At 36.8% G+C, this 21,620-nt stretch overlaps 1 protein-coding gene across 1 annotated transcript in view; it reads left to right on the plus strand.

The window, feature by feature from the left end:
• Window positions 1–21,391: 21,391 nt before the first annotated feature.
• The window catches only part of Jade3 (jade family PHD finger 3), a 151,598-nt gene continuing 151,369 nt past the window's right edge, over window positions 21,392–21,620 (plus strand). The window contains exon 1 of the mRNA XM_010643487.1: window positions 21,392–21,432. The gene's annotated coding sequence lies outside the window, so the exon portion shown is untranslated. The remainder of the gene's footprint in view (window positions 21,433–21,620) is intronic.

The raw sequence follows: 21,620 nt of genomic DNA on the forward strand, positions 1-21,620 counted from the left end.
TTTTTTTGGTGGTGTTGGGAGTTGAACCCACAGCCTCATGCATGCTAGGCAAACACTCTAACACTGAGCTATATCCCCAGCCTAATTTGTCTTTATGGATAGTCGTTTGGCTTCTGATTGTTTGAAAAGATATTTTTAAATGATAGTTTTTATAATTCTAGACTTTTTGATAGTAATAAAAATGTACTATATTTCATTTCTGAAATAGATTTTGAATTCATAAAAAATTATTGGCAATGAAAACTTAGTAATGGTATTAAGTTACACATGTTTAAACATCATGTTAGTTTATTTTGCATTAATAAGTGCTGCTGGTATTATTTTGTTTCTGTATATTTATGTGTAGCTTTTATATGCAATTTACCTAGTGTTTAGAAAATGTGATTTGTAATAAATGTTGAAATGAAAAATGGCTTCACACTCATTTTTGAAGAGCACTTCTATAACATACATATGTCAAATTTTTTAATGTTAAAAGCAAAATAAATTTTTCTAATCTATGTTGTATGTGACAGAGAATTGAACTGTGTGCTGTGCGTGTCTCTGTCTCTGTCTCTCTGTAAGTGTATACACCAGGCACTCTGAAAAAAAAGCAAAGGAAGTAAAAAACCTGTTTTATTCTAAGGAATTTCCAATATAATGCTTCCTTTGCTAAAAGGAATCATATTATATTATGACTTAATACTTACTAAGATTGGCATCTTCACTTCCATATTCTAAAAAAATGAATTGTATTATACTTCCTTTCAGGTTTATACAAATGTACCTTCTTTTTTTAAGTTGCTACCAAATTTGCTAGCCTTTTGTATTCAACTTCTCACTCTCCTAGCCCATAAGTCAGAAGTATTAAAATTACAGATTGGTCAGTTTTTAAATAACATTATTTATGTTTCTACTTATAAAGGTTCTACAAATACATCTATAGCATTTGGAGCACTGGAAAAGACAGAAATTACCAGACAGTGATAAAATCCTTATTGGGTAATTCGTGGTGTCTAAAATTTGTTTCACTCATTTATAAGGGATAATGTAACTGTTCTCTATAGAAAGAATGTATTGTAACTACAACATGATTACTTCTTCAAAACCCATTCTAGAAAATATTTTAAAAGTTTTAACACTCAAAAAACCAAACTTCGTGTAAATTATACTGATATGCTATAGTTTAAATCTCGAATGTCCCCCACAGCCTGTGTGTTCCAAGGCATGATTGCCAGCCTGTGGTGCTATTGGGAGGCAGTAGAACTTTCAACAGGTGAGGAGGTAGTAGAAGGAAGTTAGGTCATTGGAGATGTGCCCTTCAAAGGGATATGGGGATCCTGGTCCCTTCTCACTCTCCTGCCCACCATGAGGAGAGCAGCTTGCTGCACCATGCACCTGCCCCCCATGATGTACTTCTTTATCAGCAGCTTAAAAGCAACAGGCCATTTGACCATGAACTGAAACCTAGAGCCAAAATAAACCATTCCTCTTTAAAAGTTGATATCTCTCAGGTACTGCATTTGTTACAGCAACCAAAACCTAGGTAACAGAAAATGAAAACCTTTTTTTTTTTTTTTTTTTTTTTTTAAATTTTTTTTTTTTTTTTTTTTTTTTTTAAATAAAAATGGTGTCACTATCAGCTTGTTTTTCTCTTTGGGTAGACTGAATGTTTTGATGGAGGTGGAAATAAGCCTTTATAATATTTTGTCTCTTTCCTTATATGACATTTTAGTGTTTAGTGGCAAGCTTCAGCAAGATGCTCAGAAATAGTGATTTTTTTCCTTTCCTGTTGATTCAGTGCTTTCCTGGTGAGGGCTGGTTCTCATCTATAAACAGTATAGGTGATAGTGCCCAGAATTCTCACTTTGGCTCTGATCCTCTCTCTGAGGCCTATCTTCACTGCTTCAATTTCATCTGGTCCACTTGTAATTGGACTAATGAGTATTGAGTTGCAAATTGTGTGACAAGTAATTAACCAATACTTGTGCCTTGAAAAATGAAAAGTACTTTATAAATGCTAAGTATTGTGCTGTGCAGATATGATGTTCTTTTGAAGTAGTTCAGCTGTGAGGCCACACACCTGGCTATGAATAGGCAGCTAAATAGGAAAACAGGTTTAAGAGGCTATTAAGGTTTAAGTGCTGTTTGTTTAGTGACTGACATACTTTTATTTGACAAATGTAGGTCGGTTTGTTAATCTCATTAATAGAACATTTTTATACTGTTTCACCTTAACTTTTAACCAGATCTTATAATAAGTGATTTTATAATTTATCTCATTAGAGTCATTGAGTTTCAGGGCTGTGAAGGATTTTTTTAAATTTAATTTATTGGTACATTCTAGGTAGACAGTACCGTTACATTCATTACTGGGATCTTGTACCTTTACATGCCAGGTCTTGGTTCTCATTTTTTCCCCTTGAGGATTTTTTGTTTTGTTTTTTGACACAGGGCCTCACTATGTAGTTCATGCTGGTCTTGTACTCACTGTAGCCCAAGCTGGCCTCAAACTGAACAATCCTCTTCCTACCTCAGTCTCCTGAGTGTTGTGATTACAGGCGTGTGCCATCACACCCAGATCAACCCCCAATTTTGTAGATGAGAAAGAAATTGAAAGTTAGAAAGTTTAGATGGCCTGTTCAGCTATACTGAACTACAGAATAGGCCTCTTACGTTTCCCTGAGATTATAAGGAGAACAAGACTCAGCTCATCCGTCTCCAACTTTGTGAAGCCTTTTTTAATACTTGCAGGTAGAAAGGCCCTGCTTGAGGCTCCCACAGTACTCCATATAGATTTCTAAGTACTTGAAACACTTTATTCCAATTCTTTATCCATGCCTTTCTTGCTATTCCCAAGTATGATCTGTGGACCAGCAGCATCAGTTTCACCCAGAAACTGGATTACTCTGAATCCCCTCTCCAGATCTGTTGAATCAGCATCTACTAATACTCAGGGAATAACCAGAGGAGTAACATGCACGTTAAAGTTTGAGAAGCTTGTGCTGAACTGTTAGAATCAAACTCTAGAATCAAGAGTTAGAAATATTTCTATTCCTAGAGTAGCTGAGAGTCCAGTAATGTGATTTATGTTTTAATAGATGTTTTTGATTGAATGAGTCACAATTCAGTACTTCATTCTACTAGATCAGACTTTAGTCTTTTGTGCATTTCCTCCCTTCATGTACTCCTTGATTGCTTCTGGAATAAAAATATTCTATAATATTAAACTATTTTGGGGGGTTTGTTTTGTGTTGAAGTAGTAACTATGGTCTCTGTCCACTGAATCTCCTAGAAAGCATTAAGAACATCAGTGATACTTGAAACAAATACAGTTGACTGTCGAATTAGGACTGACCTGACATATGAACAATTTGGATTATGGACTGCAATTTTAATTTTAACTTACATCCAAAGTCTGAGTTAAGACCCGAATGCCAGCCACTTGTGCTTCCAGATGGTCTCAGATACAGATTTAACCCTGAAAGAGTTCTGGGAGGAACATTACACCATCCTTTCCTGTGTGGGGTTAATGGAGAAATCCCAGACCAATGTCTCTCTAAGGACACTGAGTTCTGCCTGGAAGAAAGTGTGGTCTAAAATTATACAGTAGACAGACTTTGAAGGCTGTGTAGAGGAGCCTGACCAACTTGAGTTACAACCAGCCTCAGGAATGAATTGAGTTCACAAGTCATGCGTCCACTGTAAGAGCACACAGAAGTTTCTGAGTTAAATTTTCATCTGAGGTGTTCTTTTCTTGTTTTATTCGATTGGGAAACATTACATAAAGCCAGAGTGGTTATTGATTAATCACCACTGGGGCTGAGTTAAAATGAAATCACAGCACGGCGTGGTCGAAAACACCTGTAATTCCAGCACTCTGAAAGGCTGAGGCAGGAAGATCAAAAGTTTGAGCCTAGCTTGGATAACTTAGTGAGACCTAGTCTCAAAATAAAAAAGGCTGGAAATGTAACTTAGTGTGAAAGCCCTAAATTCATCCCAGGACCCCTAGAACAAAACAAAACAAAATAACCATACAGCAACTTGCTTTGGGCTTGTAGGAGAATCTATTGGTCCCCCCTCAAATCTGTCACCTCTTTATTTTTTGACATCTTCCCACTTCAAGTGCTTACAGGGATAAGCTTAGGCATCATCAATAAAATGTGCCAGACTATCTAGGAAAATAATTCAGTGTGCTCCAACTTTTGGGAAAAATACAATAATACCAATAGCTTTTCTTTCTTTCCTGGAACAAATGTAAAATTTGAAAGAAAAGTAAAATCCTAAATTCATATTTTACTTTTAGCAGTGTTTCTTTGTTTCCTCAGTATAAATCCATGTCTTCATAAGAGATTTAATTATAATTTCTTATTCAGAAAATATTTCTTTGAATTTAGTCAATGGTAGCAGTAGACCAGAGTTTGAGTAGCATATGACCACCCTCTTCTACTGCTTTAAAGATAGCATAACACAGAAAAAAATGTGCACAAATGTGTTGCTTAGATTTGAAGAGTCAGACATTTCTGGCTTGAGCCTGGACCTAAATACTTGAGATAAAAAAATGCTGACCTCCTTTACACATCTTTGGTCAGGTATATTATAAATCCTGTGGTATTAACATATATTTGTAGAGCAAATAAAAGATCAAAGTTTATGGCAATGGTGTAGATAGGCAGGGCAGCATTTGTGTCTACATGATACTGTTCATACTGATTTTTTTTTTTGGTACCCAGGATTGAACTCCAGGCCTTGTACTTGTGAGGCAGGCAGGGGAACAACTGGGCTAAATCCCCAGCCCATGTTCATGCTGAATCTGACAGCACTACATATCTGGGCTGTTCTAAGTTTTGTTTTTAAATGTAAGGAAAGATGTAAACCAAGGGCACAGTAGATGCTCAGAATGTTACAGTGCCCTTATAAAACTCTATGAGTGTAGGGCCGGGGATTTAGCTCAGTGGTTCCGCTGCCTGCCTCGCAAGCAGAAGGACCCGAGTTTGATCCTTGGTACCAAAGACAAAACAAAAAAAAACTCTATGAGTGGAAATTTTTAAATTGTGAAAAAACACAAGTTCTACTCTCAACACATTTTAAGTATACAGTACTATGAGTATATTTTTATGAGTGAATGTTAGATTCAACCCCCATATGTGTGAAGAGGTACTTCCACTTTATCTGAAGGGCCAGAAATCATTCAAGTGGTGTTGGGTTTGGGTTTTTTAATCCTGTTAAGATACAGTAGCTATCGCTATGTCCAACTCTGTGTTAAGCATTTTACATATGAAAATCTCTGGGCAAGCCTAGGAGAGGTACTATTACTATTCTTGTTTTTATGATTGGGGAAAGTGAAGCTTTCAGAAGTTAGCTACCTTCCCTATGGCTAAACAGATGTTAAACACAAATCTGCAGATCCAAAGCCAGAGAGAGAAGTTTAGCTCCAAAACACCTGCACTTAATAACAATATTGTACTGCTCAGCAGCACCAATAATAAAAGTAATAGCAACTGTACATTGAGCACCTACTATAATAGCAGGCACTGGGTTAAGTATTTTGCAAACCTTAAGTCATTTAACCTTCACATCAAATGTATGAAGACTGCATTATGGATCCCATTTTGGCAGGTGAAGAAACTGAAACTTAGGTCAAGGACCTCCTTTGTTCACTGTCATATTTGAAATTGGAAAGTGGGGATTTATTAAGGAATGATGAGATCAATATGGCTTAGAATGTATGTGACTAGGATACACTAGAACCTGAATCTTGTCCCATTACCTGTTTCCAGGGGGTCTCAGAGAAATCTATGCCAGAATATAAAGAAAGTGACCCTTTATTATTGGCTAGGTTGTTGGCCTCAAAATCCAGTTTGGGAGGAGTGAGGCTCATGATAGCAACTGTCCTATGCTAGATAGGTGTGAAGCCCCCAAACCCACATTCTAGGCTTGGCTCTTTCTCCACTGATAAGACAAAAACTTTGCTATGAATGCCTGCAGGGAAAAAAATGGAAAGTGTGTCTTGATGTCTGGAAGCCTTTACTCCCTAGGCATAGTTGACACAAAGGGAAAGTTCAGGAAAAGGGTGCTTTCATACAGAAGGCAGAGGCAACCATTTAGCTTTTTCTCCTCTGAAAGTTCCACCTTCTGTGACTGTGGTTCAACCTAGTGCCATGTGGTCTTCTCAATCTAGTTTAACACTTTCTGAGTGGAGAGGTGGGGGAGAAGATGGGAAGAGAAATCCTGAGCTGCCTTTCTGAGAAGACAAGTATAACTAGAGCAGGTAAGTTTGTGAGCTGCTGTCTAAACCAATGTCTGAACTCTTAACCTCAAGAGAGGAATGCATTGAAATGACTTGGGGGTATTTTTCATAATATGTATGACCCTCTAGGCAGTTAGCATAAACATGTTGACTGTACAAAGAATTGAAGATGAAAGAGCAAAGATGGGCAGAAAAACAACATTCAAGTAAGTTAATGAATGTCATCATACTGTATACCTAAAATGTACCAGTAAACTTAATGGAAAAAAAAAGCAAAGTATAAAGAACTATCTTTCACACTGAGAAGGAAAAATGTTACCGATAAATTACAAAACCACCAAGATCTGAAAGTGTATTCATTACACTGCTTTACATGGAAGAAATGGGACATAAAAAGTGTGTGTCTGTGTGGTAATTTATTTTATTTTATTCTACTTTTTTTTCTTTTTATTGAGTTTATTGGTACATTCTAGGTATATATTACTGGGATCTTGTACCTTTACATGACAGGTCTTGGTTCTCATTTTTTCCCCTTGTTTATTCTATCTTCTTTTTGGTACCAGGGATCCAACTCAGGACCTTGCACTTGAAATGCAGTTGCGGGGCCACTGAGATAAATCGCGGGCCCATGATACTTGATTTTACATGAGAAGCCACTGAAAAGACAAATAGGAAACTAATACAAGTTACTTATAGAAGAAAAGAAGTAATTAGGGTGATAGAGTCAGAAATCAAAATTGAAAAAAAAGACAAAAATAAAACAGACTTCTAAATGTAAACCTTTCATAGTTTGACTTTCAACTTTGTAAATATATTATCCACTTTTAAATAAAAATCGAGGATAAAAAACAGAGGGTGATAGAAAAAAGCAAAAAGAATAACTTCAAATAGGAAAAAAGCTTGAAATAGTTCTCTGAAGATCAGCTGGGTGATATTTTTTTCTTCAGATGGAATTTAGGGAAAGGAAAAAGACTAATGCTCAAAGATGGCGGGAAAGAAATGACCTCTGGCTTCATACCACAGATTGGAACTGCAGCCCAGCAAAGAAGACTTTTCCTCAGTAACCCAGGGAATTTGAAAAGAACTGCAGCTTCGTTAAGGGATGGGGAATGAACAGTTAGATATGAGATATCAAATCAGCTGGCACAACTTTTTCTTTTTTTCTTTTCTTGGTGGTACTGAGGATTGAACATAGGGTCTCATGCATCACCAGTGAGCTACATCCTGGCCCCTTCTTATTTTTATTTTTGCATCCATGTCCTTATAAAACTTTTTCATGTATTTTAGCCAGGTCTGTTGTCTGATACATTCCACCTATATTGTCAAAAGTAAATCCAAGGGCCGGGAATTTAGCTCTGTGGCACCGCACCTGCCTCGTGAGTACAAGGTTGTGAGTTCAATCCCTAGTACAAAAAAAAAAAAGTCTGTGGGGGAAAAAGACATGCTGGTTGCTATGTAATTCAAAGTCTTGAAGTAAGCAACCTAGCAGCTACAGTGTCTTTAAGGACCTAGGGTCTTTCTATCTTACTGTTTTGCCATTCTAAACATGCAGTATTTTCCTTAAATTGGTAAGATAGCTCTCATTCCTGTAGTATTGTGACTGCATTAAGAATGAAGCAGGTGAGTGGCAAAAGGCCAGCTAAATCTGATCCTTTTCATCAAGGAAACAATTACTTCCCCAGAAGCCTTGATTAATAGACTTCTACTTATATCTCATTTGCCAGAGATGGGTCACATAGCCATACAAGTTTCAAGGGAGTTTGGAGGTGAATATTTTTACCAAGCACATTATTTGTCAAAAAAATTGGGTTTCTTACAAAAAAAAATGGGAAGAATAGATGCTCGGTTAGCAATTGTAACTATTTGCCACTTAAAGCGTATAATTTAGGGTTTTTTTCTTTTATGGTACTACAGATTGAATCCAGGGCTTATACACTAAGCTACATCCCAGCCCTTTTTAGTTTTTATTTTGAACAGGGTCTTTCCAAGTTGCCCAGGCTGGGCAAGACCATCTCAAAATAAAAATTTTTTTAAAAGGCAGGAGATACAGCTCAGTACAAAAGCTGACAATTCTATCTCTGGTACTGTACTGCAAAAATGAAAATACACTATAGACAGATGAGAGGGACTTTTCACTTGAATCAAATTCTAATGCCCCAGACTAGGAGTACCCTCATTCTCACTTCAGGTGCGTATAGCTGCCTTACACTGTTTGACCTCTGATACCCATACTAGGTCAACACTTCAAGAGGTTCCTTGGTCTCTGTCACCCCACAGCTGGCTACCTCCACTAGATAAAGTTGCCTGTTGCCATGCTAGAGACAGACCTCTAGGCCTTAAGCACACCAGGCAAGTGCATTTCTACTGAGATACGCCCTCAGCCCCCAAAGTAGGTTCCTGAGTCAAGCATTAAGGAATATGAAGACTTCATTTTTGTGTAATTGCAGATGAATTCTTTCCAAGTTAGAGAAAAGGATAAAATATATAATTGGAATCAGTTGCTACTTGGAAATGTTTTTTAAACCTCCTCTTGAGGCTTGTGGTTAGAGGCACTGCTTTGTCTATTGTCAGTAGGATAGGATTCCCTAGGGCAGTGATGGTGAACCTTTCAGAGCTTTCTGCAACACACACACACACACACACACACACACACACACACACGTGTGCACCTCAGGTTCGCCACCACTTCCCTAGGGGAATGCCCGTCTTTACACCAAAAGTAGTTGTGATTCTCTTAGACAGTTGGTTTGATTTTCTCTCATAAACCATATGAAGTATGTAATTTATCTTATTTTTTCACTCTACCTGCCATGCTACCCTAGCCTGACCTGTGAGCCACAGAAATTTTATAGACAATTATACTATTTATTTTTCCTGTACTTTCTCTTCTTTCCCTTTACATTTTTACCTGTCAAGTTTAGTTTATATGTCTGTGCTGTTTTTAATGTATCTTTGTCAGCCATACTAAATCATTTCTGAAAGAACAAATTTAAATAAATATATGGAAAAACTTTAAAAAATGAATGGGAGGGAAAAGATTTAAGAACATTTCCAAAAGTAACCCAGAAGTTTCTTCAGAGGGATAAAGAGTAGGATAGAAACATTTAGATAATGTCTCCAAGAAATGTAAAAAAATTCCCAAGAAATTTCTGAATAATTTAAGGAATAAAATTATTGCTGTTTTGATTTAAAAAGAAACTACTTCTTTTACCACATCAGGCATGCAAGATTTATGGATGAACCTGGATAGTGCTTATTATACAAGGAGGCCTGAAGTAAGTTCCAAGTGGTTCTGTCCCATAAGGCTCTGGTGCTTCTATCATGAGAAAGCGGAATCCAGAGACTTCTGAGATCTCATTTAGATGATGATTCCCGAGAGGATCAACTATCCCCTAAGCCACAGACAACACACAATTAGGTGTGACGACACAGACAATTAGAATTGTCCAATTCTAATATGGACAATGGTGTTTTGTCTGTAAAGCTAAGCAGTCTCTGTAATCACTTTCCCTTCTGATTGAGAAAAATCCGATGTAAAGAAAGAATACAAAGTTCAAGGAAAATTAAATTATTTTCTTAGTGTGTACAAATTTACATATAAAAGTGAAGACAATGATTATATCAGTCAGGATTCAAGCAGATAAATTGACACATACACACATATACATGCTTACATGATTGTGGAGTCTAGCTAAGCAAGTCTGAAATATGAAATCCCTAGAATAGGCAATCAGAAAGGTAGGAGGGAGCTTTGGGGTAGGTACAAGCTGATGTTGCTGTCCACAGACAGCATTTCTTCTTTGGGGAAGCCTTCAACTGATTAAGTCCGACCCACCAGATTATCAAGGATAATTTTTTTACCCTTTAAACTCTTACTGATTATAGACTTGAATCATTATCTACAAAACACCTTCACAATACCACCCAGATTAATGTGTAATTTATGTGTTGACACATAAAACTGGCCATTAAAGTGATGTTTGGTGTTTAATCTTGTTTTTAATTTCCATCAGTGAATATTTTGTTTTCTAATATTACTGATCTATGGCATCAGTTTTTTTCAGCTTTAATTGAGTTTATTGGTACATTTTAGGGATACAGCACAGTTACATTCATTGTTGGGATCAGTTTTAACATGTACTTTTCTAGGAAAGTCACTAACTACCTGGCATTCATTGGGTGTATGCTATTATTTGATTCCACTAAACTGTTTTCAGTTAAGTTTTGAGAAAATTAGTTGTTCTTCTGAAGTTAACACCTAAAAAGGAAGGATTTCAAAGATATTTTTCTCATACCATAAAGGTTTAAAGAGTACCTGGCTACGTTAGTTGGCTCTTCCCACTCTTCCTTGGGATACAAATGGTGGATGCTTTGAAAATACTCAAATCTACAAGAGAATAGAAACCTTTTTCATTTTGAAATGTACCTACTATTCACTAATGATGTTGGGCAAGTTATTTTCTTTCTGAGCCTGGTTTGTTTACCTGCAAAATGTAAATAATGATTACCATCTTGAGAGCTTGGGAAAGATCAGATGAGGAAATATAAGTTAAACACTTGGAATATAGTAGATAATCCATAAGTACTGATTTTTTTTTTTTGCGTTCACAGGTGAAATAATATGAGTTAAAAGTTATCTCCAATTTTTTTTTTGTAGACCATCTCTATCTGGTAGCATTATTTTGGATATCAATAGGAAGTAAAGAATCAAGTGAGCCTTCCAGTGATCTATTCTCACACTAACTATACTCTCTCTTTGCAAGTCCTTTTGTATATACTTAAGTGCATATAAACACTTTTTTTGGCAGTACTAGGGATTGAAACCAGGGCTTTGCACTTAGCTACATTCGTAGCTCTTTTTTACCTTTTTTTCTTTTTTCTTTACTTTTTTGGACTGAGGATTGAACTCAGGACCTCACACTTGCCAGGGAGGTGCTGTGCCATTGAGCTACATCCACGGCCCCAATTTTTTTTCCCCTGGGGATCGAACTCAGGACCTTGTGCTTGCTAGGCAGGTGTAGTGCCACTGAATTAAATCCCTGGCCCACTTTTTTACTTTTTATTTTGAGAGTCTCCTTATGTTGCCCAGGCTGGGCTTGAATCTATGATCATCATGCCTCTGCCTCCCAGAATGCTGGGATTACAGACATGAACCACCACACCTAGCATAAAACCACTTTTACATGTTATCATTTCAACCATGAGTATAAATACGCCTGCTGTGTGTTTACAATTGCTTTTTTATTTTAAGAATCAACAATTTCCCTAATTTTATCTGAAAATGTTCTTGTGAGACATGGTGGTAAAGCTCTGAATAAATGTCACTAGGTTTCATGAGTGTAAAATAATTTTGACTGAGGAAAAGAGGCCATATCTTAAATTTTTTTCAGTATCAGAGTCTTGTGGCTTAGCACATGCACAGGTTGTTGTTGTTTTATTATTAACCTCATAAATAATATAGTTTTACTTTTCCCTGGGAAAAAATTGGAGATAAATCTAAAATCCTCTTCAATCCCTACTCCCCACTGATAACTACTATTATCACTTTGGTCTGTTTCCTCTCAGACCATTTGTCTATGAATTTACATACATATTACAGTGCACACATAAGATGAACTCATGTGGAAAGTAGGTATTTTAGTTGCCTAAGGAAAATGGGACCTTTTACTGATTTTTTGTTTTGTTATTTGTTATTGGGTTTTTTTTGTGGGGGGTACCAGGGATTGAACTCGGGTCCTTGCACTTGCAAGGCAGGCCACCGAACCGCTGAGCTAAATCCCCAGCCCTTGTTTTGTTTTTTGAGACAAGGTCTCACTATTTAGTTCAGACTGGCCTTGAATCATATAGCTCAGGCTGGTCTTCAACTTGAAGCACTCCTCCTGCCTTAGCCTCTTGAGTGCTGGGATTATAGGCATGCACTGCCAAACCCCACCTCTGTTACTGATTTTTATCTTGTGAAATTTGTAATGTGATGGTCAAGAAAGAAAGAGAAGAAAGGAGAAAAAGGAAAGGAAGTATTGCCAAGAGTGATCATTAAAATATCTCTACATTTCTTTTGTCTTTTATTTTTGGTCCCCTGAGCCCATTTTTGGCAAGTTATACCACCATAGTGTGTGTACGGTAACACACCTGGTTTAAAGACCTTGACTCTACATTCATCATCCAGTGCCTCAACAAAGACAGATTAACAATCCCTTATACATTCTCAAAGTCTCCACTAAAGTCCAAGCACTACCAGTCCCGTTTTACAAATGAAATGGAAAAGTAGTTTTGTCTTTAAAGTGCCAATTGAAATCATGATGCCCCAAATCAACTAATGTCTCCCAATTAATAAAGAAAAATCTTTTCCTCAGTCATTTTATTATCTTAACATATGAGGTAAATTCAGACAAGATGGCATATTTTCCTTGCTCTTTCCTGCTAAGTACAACTAAATTTCCTAAAAATAATACAAAAGTCATCATAAGGAGACTCTAGAAGGTAGAAAGCAGTAAAAGGACTGGACAAGACCTCAGAACTTGAAGAATGACACTACAGTGAACTCCCTGGCTTTTCTTTCTTTCTTCCACACATCCTCAACTGGGTTCTGGAGAGACCTGCAACCTATGGTGGAATCTTCTACCAAAGCAGACAACAAAGGAAAAATCAAAGAAAACCTGTTCTTTATACCCAAAGACTGGGAAAGGAGAGACACCACAGCCTAGCAACAAAACCTTTTAGACAACACCAGTCTTATCCAAGCTGTACACCATCTTGTTAGCAGCGATTGAATAGGGATTAGACTTCTAACCCTTACTCTGTGGCCTAGGCTTCTGGGGAAACCCGTTCCTCAGGGAGCACCATCTGAGATTGACTAGAGTCCTGGCTACGCCTGAGTCCAGGCTACCCCTGGAGGCCTGGGAAATCACTTTCCTCACTTGCCTGCAGCGTTAGCCTACAGTCAGAGGATTATGAGGGATCAATCGCACCAAGCAGCTGGAGAAAGTGCACTCCACCAGCAGGACAGCCTCAGACTGCTGTCTCCTATGCAGCAGCAGCAGCAGGTAGCCAGTTAAGACTTTAGCCTGCTTCTATCTGGTGGTCTCAGAAATCTCCAGGAAACACTTTCTGTTCCCCACTAGCATCAAACGAACCAAGTGAGCCTCAGATTTCTTGACCTCCCACCGAAAGGCAAACAGCCAGGAGGCACTTTCCTCTCAGGCTAGTGGTGTCAGCAACTGCCACAGGCCACCACTGGTATCAGCAGAGGATGCAGACAAGTGCTTCTACTCCTCCCCACTGTTGCTATGACAGCGAAGACTGAGTGAGGAGCCCCTAAGGCTGGCGGCAGCTGGTGCCCCTCACCCTCTCAATTAGAAGGTGCTCTTATCTCAGAGAGCAGAGAACTGGAGAGATTCTTCAAATCTGCATGGGAAATCCTGGAAAGACACCTGTATGATCCAAACATGAAACGTACTAAATCACCAGGCCTGCAGGTCTGAGAACTGAACTGCAGTGTGGAATCCCACTCAGCTTTTCAAAATGGTCTCTGAGGAGCACACAAACAAAGAATAGTACCGCCCAGGTCTGAAAAACTAAACTGTCTTTGGAATCTCAGCTCACAAAAGTAGGCCAGGAAAACCCAAAAATATCCACACCAAGACACATCATAACCAACTTTTGAAAACTAAAGATAAAGACAAAATCTTGAAAGCAGCTAGACAGAAAAACATGCATTACCTATAGAGGAATACTGATTTAAATGATAGCAGATTTCTCATCTGAAACCTTTAGGGCTGGAAGGAAGCGTTACATTTTTCAAATGATAAAAGAAAAGAACTGTCAACTCTGAATTCCATGTTCATTGCAAAAATCCTTCAGGAATGAAGGGAAAATAAAGACATTCTCAGATGACAATAAAATTTATAAAAGTTTCATTAACAGTTGTACCAATAATGAATGACTAAAGAATGGTCTCCAAACAAAAAGGAAATGGTACCAGAAGGAGGCTTAGAACTTTAGAAAATAATAATGTATGTAAAAATCAGCATAAATATTATAGGCTTTTTGTCCTCACGCATTTTTTTAGTCATGTTGGATTATCAAAGCAAACATAATACTATTTTATGATAGATTCAATGTATGTAGAAAAAAATAGGTAAGGAAAGTATTTTTCAAAAGTGCAGGAGTAGAGGGACCTAGATAAAAATAAGGTTTCTACACTTAGGGTAAAATGTTGATAAGAGTAGGCTGTTATAAGTTATATACATATTTTAATACCTAAACAAACATTAAGAAAACTATGCAAAGTTATAGTTTTTGGAAAGTTATAGTTTTTGCAGTTATAAACTCAAAAACATTAAGTCAAAATAGAATTTTAAATACAATTCAAATAACCCATAGTAAGGCAAGAGAAGGAAAACAAAGGAATGAGAAATACAATATTAAATGTTAGAGTTAAGCCCTAAAGTATCGATAATTATGTTCAGGTTAAATGGTCTAAATAAATTAATTAAAAGGCAGAGATTCACGAAATAGTTTTTGTTTGTCTGTTGGCTTGTTTTTGAGATAGGGTCTCACTATGTAGTTTATTTTGGCCTTTAATTTACTATGTAGGCCAGGCAGGCCTTGAACTTGCAGTAATCTTCCTAACTCAACCTCTGAGTGCAGGGATTACAGTTGTGCTTCACCACACTCAACAAAAATAGATTTTAAAAAACCTACTCTATGCTTTCTGTAAGAAACTCCCTTTAAATATAACACAGGTAGTTACAGAGTAAAAGTATAGAAAAAGATATTCTACACAACCATTACTTATTAAAAGCAGGAGTCACAATATATTAATATCAGATAAAGTAGACCAGAAATTTTCAGGGACAAAGAGGGATATTATATTATGATAAATGGGCTAATTCACCAAGAAGACATAGAATTCCTAAACGTGAATGCACCAAAAAATATAGATTTGAAAGACATGAAGTAAAAAAAAAAAAATCTGATAGAAGTGAAAGACAAGTGCACTGTTATACAATATCTTCCTCTAAGCAATAGAATTACTAAACAGAAAATCAGCAAGATTATGAAATCCACAACAGTATAAAGCAATAGGTCTAATTTATAGGACACGCTACTCAATGATAGCATAATTCACATTCTTTTCAAATACCCATGAGATGGCTTATATGATGGGTCATAAGACAAACATCAATGAATGCAAAGAATTGAAATCACAGAGTATGTTTTCTGATCAGAATCAAATTAAAAATAAATAACAAAGTCAACGAGAAAAATCTCCAATCATTTGGAAACTAGACAACACACTTCTCATTAATACATAGGTTTAAAAGAAAAAGTCATGAGGGAAAATTTTTAAAACATAATGAACTGAATGAACTAAAATAATACAAGATTAAAACTGTGGAATATAGCTGTGCTGACAGAAGAATTTATAACACTAAATGCTTACATTAGAAAAGAGGAAAGGTAGTCAAGTAAGCTTCTAACCAGAAAAAGAAAAGCAAAATAAATGCAAAGAAAGAAGGAAGAAAATAAGAGCAGAAATCACTGATATTGAAAATAGCAAAAACAATAGACAAAATCAGTGAAGCAGAAAGCTATTTCTCTGAAAAGAGCAATACAATTGATAAATCTATAGCAAGATTGACTATGATTAAAAAGAGAGAGAAGACACAAGTTCCTAATAGCATGAATGAAACAGGAAATTTTATCACAGATTTTGCAACCGTTCAAGGGAAAATAAGGGAATTCTATGAAGAACCCTGTGCACATAACTCAAGTGAAATGGATTGATACCTTGAAAAGCACAAACTACCAAAATTCAACCAGTATAATATTTACCATCTAAATAGTTCAAAAACTATCAAAGAAAGTAGATTCAAAATTTAAATGGTCCTGAAAAGTGAAAGCTCCAGGAGTTTAAGAATTCTTCCAAACATTTTAAAGAAATAACTTGAATTTTACATATCCTACTGTAGAATACCAAAGAGAAATGAACAGTCTTATGTCAGGGGTCCCCGCAAATCATTTTTGGGCTTGATGAATCACAAAAATCTGCAAGAAAATATTAGCATTATGGAATTCAGCAAGTTATAGAAATAATTTTACAGTGGCCAAGGAGTCACAGAACACAGCATGCAATCATACTTCTGGCTATGATTTACTATGGTGAAAGAATATAGAGCACAACCAGCAAAAGAAAAACAAACATGGGGTGAAGTCCACAGAAAACCAGGTACAAGCTTCCAAGAGTCCTCCATCAGGACTCTGTACTAAACAGATTGTACTAATCCCTTCAGGAACAAGCAGCGACAACACATGTGAAATACTGTCTATCTGGGAAGCTCCTTAGAAACTCATCCAAGGTCTTTATGCAGGGTTGGTCACGTAGGCACCCTCTACCTAATACTTATTAAAATTCCAGATTCCTGGAAGGAAAGCAGGTATTCAGCATAAACTATATTGTTTGTACAAACAGATACAGTGAACAGTGTTATCAGTCCTGGAAAGAGAGGGTACCCTCCCCAAATCCAAGTTCCAGATCCCATTCAAAAAGATCTGACTTGCAAGCTAGCCTGTCAAAGCCTCATAGTCAAGCCTGCTATATTAACTCTTTTCTGCATAGCTTGGGAATCAGGAGACTTGAGCTCTAGTCCCAGGATAAACCACATTTGTACAGATTATGTGCAGTGAGCCACTCTTATCAGTTCTGGGAACAGTGAGAACTCTCCTAAAGCCCAAGTTCCCAGATTCTCAAGAGCCTGCTATCTTAGTCTTTTTTTTTTTTTATGTTTTTTTTTTTTTTTTTTTTTTTTTTTGCACAAATTCCCAAGTCATTTTATGAGGCCAGTATTTCCTAACACCAAAGCCAGACAAAGAATATAGAAAAAAAACAAAAAACAAAATTACATACTTTATCTCTTTAACACAAAAATCTGCAAGAAAATATTGGCAACATGGAATCAAAGAAGGTACAAAAATAATTTTACCAGGGCCAAGTAGGTTTTATTCTAGCTATGCAAGTTTGGTTGAAAAGTCAATATTCAGCCAGTCCATAATGCCAGCAGTCTGGGAAGTTGAGGCAGGAGTATCACAAATTGCCTGTGTAACTTAGCAACCCAGCAAGACTCAAAACTTAGCAAGTCTCAAAATAAAAAAATAGAAAAAGAGCTCAGTATGTAGCTCTGTGTGAAAACCCTGGGTTCAATTCCCAGCACCCCCACACACACAAAAATCAATATTCAATGTAATATACCATATCCACAGGCTAGAGAAGTAAAACCATACAATCATATCACTTCATGTAGAAAAAGCATTTGACAAAATTCAGCATTCATTCATGATAAAAAAAAAACACTCATCACACTATGAATGGGGGGGTACTTTCTCAACTCAAGTAAAAAGCTTCTACAAAAAACTTGCTGCTAACATCATATTTAATGGTGAAATATGAAATGTTTTCCCCTAAGAAAGGGAACAAAGGAAGGACATCCACTTTTATTACTCTCACTCAATGTAGTTTGGATATTTTAGCCAGCACAATAAGGCAAGAAAAAGAGATAAAAGGCGAATGACTGGAAAGGAGGAAATAAAATGGTCCCTATTCACAGACAACATGATTTTCTACATAGACAATTCTACAAAATCTACCAAAGGACTCCTAAAACTGAGTTCAGCAGATCACAAGATACAAGACTACTGCAAAAATTAATTGCACTTTTATATGCAAACAATTAATAATGAATTGGGAATTGGAAATTTAAATCACAATACCATTACAATCATGCTGAAGAAAATGAAATACTAAAGTATACTTTTAACAAAATATGTACAGGATCTGTATGCTGAAAATTCCAAAGTGCTATCTGAAAAGTCGAAGAAGTTTTAAATAAATATAGAGGACATATCATGTTCATAGATTAGAAGACAATATAATAAAGATGTCAATTCTTCCCAGATTGACCTACAGATTTAATATAATTCCTCTCAAAATCCCAGCGAGGTTTTTTGTGGATATAGAATAAGATCATCCCAAAATTTATATAGATAGGCAAATTACCTTACATGGCTAAAACAATTTTGAAAAAGAAGATCAAAGCTGGAGAAATCACTGTATCCTATGTTAAGGTTTATTACATAGCTATAGCAATCAGAACTGGTATTTACAGAGTGACAGACACATAGATTAGATAGAACAGATTAGAAAGCCCAGAAATATTTCCACACAAATCAGCCCAATATGAATAGGACCAAACGATTTTGACAAAGGTACAAAAAGCAATTCAGGGGCCGGGGATTTAGATCAGTGGTTCCGTTGCCTGCCTCGCAAGCTCAAGGACCTGAGTTCGATCCCCAGTACCAAAAAAAAAGCAATTCAGTAGAGGAAAGTCATTTTGTTTAAACCATCAAACATCTATAGACAAGAATATGTAACTCCATTTTAGGTTCATATATTATACAAAAATTAATTCAAACTAAATCATGTACTTAAATGTAAAATATAAAACTACAACACATTCAAAAGGAAACAAGAGAGCTGGAGATTTCGCTCAGTGGCACCACACTTGCCTTGCAAGTGCAAGGTCCTGAGTTCCAACTTTGTACCAAACAAGAAAAGTCTTCAAACTGAGCCTGGTGGCTCAGGCCTGTAATTCCAGCACTAGAGGGGCTGAAGCAGAAGGATTTCAAGTTCAAGTCCAGGCTGGGGAACTTAGCAGTTTAGAATGACCCTGTCTCAAAAAATAGGCTAGATGGGGCCTGATTTAACTCAGCGGCACTGAGCCGGTGCGCAGCCTTGTAAGCACAAGGTCCTGAGTTTGATCTCCAGTACCATTAAAAAAAATGAAGAGGGAGAAGAAAAAAGTTAGGCTAGGGATGTAGGTTGGTGTGCAGGTCCTGGGTTCAATCTCTAGTACTTAGTACTGCATAAATAAATATGACAGGGAGGGAGAGAAAGAGTGAGTGTGTAAGAGAGACTTCACACAGGGCCAGGTGAATATTTCTTAGACGTGACACCAAAGCACAGTACTTAAATGCAAAATTTGATAAATTAGATGTCTTCAAAATTAAAACTTTTAGTCTGCAAAATCTCTTGCTAAGGAAATAAAAAGACCAGCTGCAGACTGGGAGAAATATTTTCAGATTATATATCTGACAATATTTGTAATAAGAATATATAGAGAATACTCAAAATTTAACATTAAGAATCCCAATACTATGTAGGCTGAGATAGGAAGAGCTCAATGAGTTACATACAGAGTTCCAGGACAGCCTGGACTACAGAGACCCTGTCTCAAAATAAAATAAAACAAAACAAGTAAGAAACCATCCAACTGGATAACTGACAAAAAACATGAACAAGCACTGCACCAAAGAGGATATGCAGGTGGCAAAGATGTTTGACATCATTTAGCTATTAAGGAGACACAATTTAAAATGAGATACTAGCATACACCTATCAGAATGTTTAAAATAAAAAATATAGTGGCAATACCAAAGGCTGATAAATATATGAAGCAACTAATCTCTCATATTTTGCTGGTGAGAATACAAAATGGTACAGCCAGTCCAGGAAAGGTTGACAGTTTCTTATAACACTAAACATATACTTTATTATTCAACCTAGATAACACTAAAATATGCACTTAACATCTGAACTAGCAATTGTACTCTTCGGCATTTTTCACAGGGGAACAAAAACTTATGTTTTCACAAAAACCTCTGCATGAATTTTCATAGCATTTGATTCTTAATAAACAAAAATTGGAAATAAGCTAAATATCCTTCAATGGGTGAATAGTTAAATTGTGGTATATCCATACCATAGAATAACACTCAGCAATAAAAAGGAGTGAACTATTAATGCATACAACTTGGATCAATCTCAAAGCAATTATGTTGAGTGAAAATAACTTTTCAAAAGTATGATTTCATGTATGATATTCCTATTTTTTTGAGACGGGATTTTGATACATAGTTCAGGGCTGCCTTGAACTCACTATGTAGCCCAGGCTGGACTTAAATTTGTGGCAAGCCTCTTGCCTCACTTCCTGAGTGCTGGGATTACAGGCATGCACTACCATGCCCAGCATGTTGTGTGATATTCTTGAAATGACAAAATTATAGAGATGATGAACATGTTAGGGGCTGCCAAGGATTAAAGGAGGTGACTGTGACGCCAAAGGGTAGCAGGAGGAATCTTTGTGGTGAAGGAATAGTTGACTATGTTGGTCACATGAATACTTGATTAAAATGTACAGAATGATAGCCACAGATTCAGAAATAAGAAAATGTAAAATTGATGAAATCTGAATATATGGATTATATCAATGTCATTATCTTGATTTTGATGTTGCATTGTAAGTAGGTAAGATACTACTATTGAAAGGGGGTTTCCATACATGAGACTCCTCTGTAATATTTTTTACAACCCTCTGTAAATCTGTAATTATTTCAGAATAAATTAAACAATACAGTGATGTAAATCTGAAAAGACTATGAATACTTTAGAACTAACGTTTGTTTATTATGAAATAGAACTCTGTCTTTAATATAGAAAACAGCCAGTACCCAAATAACTGCTTATCTAGAAATGTAAATGAAAATGACTGTATGAGTTCGTCAGAACTGTATATGGCACCTTTCCATACCCGAAGAGAAAAAGGGTTGTTGTTAAACATCTGTTACGGTCAGAATTCAAAGGACCAGAACAAATAGTAAATTCATTCATTCATAAGCTACTGTAAAATCTACAGGAAGAGAAAAATCAGGAGGAGGCTGGACCGAAGAAGCATAGGCCAAAACTATCATAATCCTGTCTGTATGTCTCTTTTTCTCCCCCTCTCCCTCTGTCTCTCTTCCCTCTCTCTCTCTCACACACACACACACACACACACACACACACATACACACTCGTGCGCACACGCACGCAAGTGTGCGTGGTTCTCCAAATCTCAACTCTGGTTTAAAGGTTTTCCAATTGATTCAACCAGGCTCGCTCAGATTATCCAGGATAATCTCCCTTAAACAAACCGATTATGAGTTTTAATTATGTCATCAAAATAGCGCCACAGCAACACCTGGATCATAATTGGGAGTCGAAGGCTAGCCAAGTGGACAGTAAAAAAGTCACACAAATATCATAAACCATTTGTGTTTGTAACTGGATAAAAGTTTTACGAAGAGCCACCTTGCTTTCATTACCAAAGGTACTTCAAACACAAACGACGTAAACCACTAGCGTCCGCCGAGTTTATGCATGAAGTCCCTCTTACAGAACTTTAGAATCGAAAGGGGCCAGGAAAAGCTGTCTGCTTTTCGACGGAGCCTCAGCGTCTCCACCGCCAGCCTGGGACGCCTAGCGGAGCCGGACTCCTGGGGAGGCAGCTCAAGGGGG

The sequence above is a fragment of the Fukomys damarensis genome, unplaced genomic scaffold (genome assembly GCF_012274545.1).
Source record: "Fukomys damarensis isolate Sample0158 unplaced genomic scaffold, DMR_v1.0_HiC HiC_scaffold_39, whole genome shotgun sequence".
Classification (NCBI taxonomy): Eukaryota; Metazoa; Chordata; class Mammalia; order Rodentia; family Bathyergidae; genus Fukomys; species Fukomys damarensis.